The sequence below is a fragment of the Chiloscyllium punctatum genome, chromosome 18 (genome assembly GCF_047496795.1).
Source record: "Chiloscyllium punctatum isolate Juve2018m chromosome 18, sChiPun1.3, whole genome shotgun sequence".
In the NCBI taxonomy this organism is placed as follows: Eukaryota; Metazoa; Chordata; class Chondrichthyes; order Orectolobiformes; family Hemiscylliidae; genus Chiloscyllium; species Chiloscyllium punctatum.
This window is the reverse complement of record NC_092756.1, coordinates 7,659,613-7,665,612: the sequence shown is the minus strand read 5'-3', so window position 1 is coordinate 7,665,612 and position 6,000 is coordinate 7,659,613.

The following is a 6,000-nucleotide window of genomic DNA, read 5'->3' as shown; positions in this document are numbered from 1 at the left end:
TGGGTGAATGGCTGAAAAACTGCAGATGGAATTCAATCTGACTAAATGCGAGGTAATGCATTTGGTAAAACAAACAAGGGTAGAACTGAGACAATTAATGTTCGGGCCTCGGTTAGTGTTTTAGAGCAGAGGGACCTCCGGGTTCAGGTACATAATTATTAAAGTTTGCATCACAGGATGGATAAGACAGTGCTTTGCATGCCTGACTATTGCTCAGCCCATTAAATATAGGATTTGGGACGTCATTATGATATTGTACGGGCATTTGTGAGGACTATTTTGCAATGCTCTGGATAGTTCTGATCGCCCAGTTATAAGGAGGATATTCATTTGTAAAAACAAGGATTGATGAAAGATAGTCAGCAGGGCTTTGTGCGTTCAAATTCAAGTCTCACTAACTTGATTGCTTTTGTTTAAGTGGTGACCATACATTGTCTACACCAACGTCAGCAGGACCTTTGATGGGATTAAGCATGATATACAGGTTTGTAAGATTAGATCACATGTCTTCAGGTTGAGCTAGTTAAGTGGAAACAAAATTGGCTTTCAGTCGGAGACAGACGGTGGTGGGAGATGATTGTTGTTCAGACTGGAGCCTGTGATCAGCGGTGTGATATCAGGATCAGGCCTGGCTCCACTGATGTGCATCATCTACATAAACGATTTGTTTGAGAATATCGGAGTCATTGTTAGTAATTTTGTGGATTATTAAATTAATGGGATAGTGGGCAGTGAATACAGTTATCAAAGAGGATCTCGACCAACTGGGCCAGTAGACCAAGGCATGAAAGATGGATTTTAATTCAGGTATTGAGTTTTGGACTAACACAGTTAATGGTACAGCCCTGGGTAGTGTTGTCAAACAGAGAGAGACCAAGGGGTGCAGTTACATTGTTCTTTCGAAGTGGTATCACAGGTGGACTGAGTGGTGAAAGCGGCATTTGGCACACTTGCCGTCTTTGGCAAACACTTTGATACATGAGTTGGAGATATTTGTAACATTGTCTTCAATATTTCCCTTGGACAGAGGAGGCTTATACGGAGTGACCTTATAAAGGTTTATAAAACCATGCAGGGAGGAAGAATGGTGAATAGCCAATAGTAAGTGAGTCCAAAGCTAGAGGGTATAAACGGGAGGTGAGAGAGCAAAGACTTAAAAAGGGAGCTGAGGGGCAACATTCACAGAGCATGGTGCATCGACGGAACGAACTGCCAGGGCCACATGGGAGAAACAAGAACAATTACAACATGGAAAAGACATTTAGGTAGGTACATGGAGAGGGGAAGGTTTGAAGGGACATGGGTCAAACACAGGCAAACGCTGTTGAGTTTTGGAAAAAATGGTCAGCATTGATGACTTGGACTGAAGGTTCTGTTTTCATGCAGCATAACCATGTACCCAGTTAAAGAGAAGGAGAATACGGAGATAAGACATGTTGTCGACACTGAAGCAAGGTATAGTGATAGGGATGATAGTCTGGAATAGAGTACGTTTCAAATATGCGGAGGGCCTCTATGGAAAGAAGGATGTTACAGAGACAGGAACTCTTATAGGAGTTAAAAATTATTAAACACACTGAACCACAAGACATACCATAGGTGCAGTTTTGGAGAAGGTACACAAAACAGAAATATCCCAGGCAGCATTCCCACTCTCTCGTGGAGGCCTGCTTTCCCCTCTGTTGTACTGATGTTCACTAAGAGACTTCAGGTCTGGATTGATAACTGTGAACTCTCTATGTTGTCTCAATACAACGTAAGTTAAATTAGACGTAGTGATTGAGCCAGAGTTGTGGCCGTACTGTGCTCCCCCTGCAGCACTGTATCTATGTCATGGCTTGTTAGCTGATGTTTGGAGCCCTCCCATTGCGCTCTGCTCTGTGCATTGTGAGTGATCTTACATCACTGCAGGATTTATTGAAGGCTCCACATCTCCCTGCCCTTTGTCTCTCTGGCTGACCAACCATCTTCAATGTGGTGATGGAAGAGACACCCAGCAGGTGTGAAGTCTATTGAGTCTTTCTGAGTACCTACAGAAGATAGACAAAGAGACAGAATGGAAACTTACACTGATGTAGTGAAGGTTACACATACAGAAGGGCACTGAGTCCCACAGAAATCTGGAAAATCGTAGTCTCCATCCCTGGCCTGTGCTGTTTCTCTGGAGTGGAGAATTCTGTTAGCTCAGGATCTGGAGTAGCTGCATGAGTGAAAGGCACTGACAGAGGCAACAATTCGACCCACACAGTAAGGGATACCACATAGAGAGATACTGAGTGATATCACCAGAGTGCAGGAAGGTATCAGGATCAAACAATTGTGACAGAAGAATATGTTTAGCGTCATGATGCACTGGTATCAGTGCTCAGGGATGAGCAACGTATGAGCAGGTGAAGTGATGGCCTAGTGGTATTATTGCTGGAGCTTGTGGAAACTCAGCCAAATTGGACGACGCTAACAATAATGTGTAACAAAGGCATTATATTGAAAGCAATGGGGGGTGGGGGGAGGGGAAGGGGGTTGTTCCTTAAAAATGAATAGGAAAACAATGGTCACAAAATATCCTTAGCAGATAATGTTAACGATAAGGCACAAGATATTTAATAAGTACAGTTAGAGTAAGGGGATTCCCAACTAAGCAGTGGGGCCTGTTAGAAACCAAAGGGACGATCAGTGCATGGAGCCAGAGCAGGTAGGTGAGGTCTTCAATGAATGCCTCCCATCTGTATTCACACAGGAGAAAGGCATTGTAGCCGGGGATTTCAGTTTGGATGGTGATGTTCTGGAACATATTAAGGTCAATGAGAAGGAGGCGTTAAATGTATTCACAGTCAAAAATGTGGAGGAATTTCCAGGAACAAAATATATCCCAGGCTGTTATGAGAGGTAACGGAGGAGGTTGCTGGGGCTCTGGTAGATATATTTAATACTTTGCTGGCCACAGGTGAAGTGCCGAATGACAGGAGGATCGCTAATGTGGTTCCTTTGTTCAAGAAGGGCAACAGGGGTAGGCCAGGTAATTCCAGAGCAGATAGTCTGACAGCATTGGGAGGGAAATTATTTGAAACAGTTCTGAGGCTCACGATGAATCAACATTCGAAAGGACAGGAATACATTAGGGATTGTCTTTGTGGATTTGGTCGAGGACTGACCTCTGATATTGATAAGGGCAGTGCAGATGTTGTGGTTTACATGGAGTTCATTAAGGTCTTTGACAAAGTCCCACATGGAAGGCTGGTCCAAAAGGGAAGAGCCAATGGAATCCAACGCAAGTTGGTAAATTGGATCCACAGTTGGTGGAGGGTGTTTTTCATGATTGGAAACTTTTGCCCAGCGGATGTAACTCAGGAATCTGTACAGGAACCATTGCTAGTTATTATGTACATTAATATCTCGCATGTGAAAGCAGAAGGCATCATTAGTAGGTTTGCAGATGACATGAAAGGTGAGGGTGTTTTCCACAGTGAGGAGCATAGTCTTAGGCTGATATCGATCAGATGATAAACTGAGCAGAGTAATGGCAGATGGAGTTTACTTCTGATCACTGTGAGGTAATGCACTGTGGGAAGTCTAATCAGCGAACGATATCCATCATGAATGGTAGGAACACCTGGCGTACTGAGGAACACAGGAACCTTGGTGGACATGTCCCTGGATGTCTGAAGGTGTCAGCATAGGTAGGCACGGTGGGGAAGACACCTGAGAGCAGGAGGGGGCCCATACCCTGGTGGGGAGAGTTGCTGGGCCTGCTCGAGAGGATTTAAACTCAGCTGGCAGGGGTCTGGGACACCAAACAGTCATAAGACCAGAAGGAAGTTTGAAGCTGGTACAGATGTTCAAGAGAGCAATGTAAATACACAAGGCAGGCAAGGACATAGTAGACAATGAGAGAAAATTGATGAATTGAACTGCATTTCTTTCAATGCAAAGGACCTGACAGATAAGGCAGATGAAGCCACACCATGGATGGGAACATGGGACTGGGATACCATAGGTATTACAGAAACACAGCTGAGGGAGGGGCAGGACCGGGGACAGGGGACAGATGCTACAGGAAGGATAGAACAGGAGGCAAAACAGGAGGAGAGCTGGTGGTTTTGATTGGGGGAAACATCACAGCAGTACCTAGAAGAAGTATTCATGCAGGATCGCCCAGTTATGCGATATTGGTGGAATTGAGAAATAAAAAAAGTCATCAATTTGCTACGGTCATACCACAGCGATAGGGAATGGGAGTTGGAGGAGCAAATATATCAGGAGATCTCAGATACCTATTAGAAGAGTAGGGTTGTAACGGTAGGGGGTTTTAACCTTTCCAAACTGGACTGGGACTGCTACTGTGTTATGCATTTGGATGGAAGGAATTTGTTAAATCTGCTCCAGAAAATCCCAGTCATTATGTAAATAGCCCAACTGCAGAATGGGGCTAAACCTGACCTCCCATTGGGAAACAAGGTCGGGAACGGGACTGAGGTCACCACAATTGTATTAGTTTGAAAATAGCGATGGGAAAGGACAGGCCTCGTCCACAAGTTCAAGTTATACAATGGAGCAAGATAGTATGAGACAGGAATTTTTAAAGTAGATCTGGGGAGGCTATTTGCAGGTAAATGGAAGTCTGGCAAGTTGGAATATCTTAAAACCGAGATAAAAGGAGCGTTCAGTTCCAGCATGTTCCTGTTAGAGTACAGCTCAATGCTGACAGAATTAGGAAACACTGGCTGAGTTTCCAGGCTCTAATCAAGAAAAAAGGGGCACAAAACGGCTGACTCAAGGGAATCACTTCAGGAGCATCGGGGCTGCAGAAATACACTTGGGATGGAAATCAGGAATGCAGAAAGGGGACAAGAGAAGCTTTGGCAGAGAAAGTTAAGGAGAATCCAAAGAGATTTACAAGTGTATTTACTGCAAAAGAAGATATAGGGACAAAACTGGTCTCTTTAATGATCAATGAAGCCAATGGTGCGTGAAACTACAAGATCCGAAACAAATGTTTCACTTTCGAACTTACTGTGGATAAATACTGGGGGGATCAGGGAACTAAACAATGTTTGACCTGACTACTATTGGAATACAGTGAGCAATTCTGGTCTCAATGCCACAGGAAGGATGTTGTGGAACAAGAAAGGGTTCAGAAAAAATGACCAAGGGAGTTGCCAGGTTAAGAGGGTTTGTGCTACAGGGAAAAGCTGAATAGGCTCAGGCTGTTTTCACTTGAACTTGGGAGGCTGAGGAGTTACCTGATAAAGGCGTTAAAAATCATGATGGTCATCGATAGGGTCAATAGGCAAGGTCTTTTCCCCAGGTTGGGGCATTGCAAACCGACAGGGCATAGCTTGAAAGTGCGAGGAGACAGTTTCAAAGGAATCTTAAGGACAATTGGTTCCCGCAGAGTGTATGGAATAAGCTGCCAGAGGAAATAGTGGAGGCTGATAGAAATACATTTAAAAGGCATGTGGATGGGCACATGAAGAGGAAGGGTTTCAGAGGGATATTGGCAAGATTCTGGCAAATGTGACTAAATACGTCATGCAGGAGTTGGTCCGAAGGGTCGGTTTCCATGATGTACATCTCTGTGACTCAATGTCTTGAAATAAGTCCACATTATAGAAAAGGAGGTGCTGGAGATTTTAATACACAGAGGCAGATAAATCCCCTGGACCTGATAAAATGTATTTCAGGATATTGTGAGAAGCTGGTGAAGAAATTGTAGGGCCCCTAGCAGAGATATTTGTAACATAGAGAGCTATGTGTGATAGGCTGGTAGACTGGAGGGTGGCATTGTGGACAGTGAAGAAGGTTTTCTAAGATTACAAAGGGATCCTAATGAAATGCGTGAATGGCTGAAGCACTTTAGATGGAGTTCAATCCGAATAAATGCGAGGTAATGCATTTGGTACAACAAACATAGGCAGGAGTTATACAATTAATGGTAGGACCTTCGGTAGTGTTGTAGAACTCGGGGTTCAGGTGCATAATTCTTTGAACTTTGCAACATGG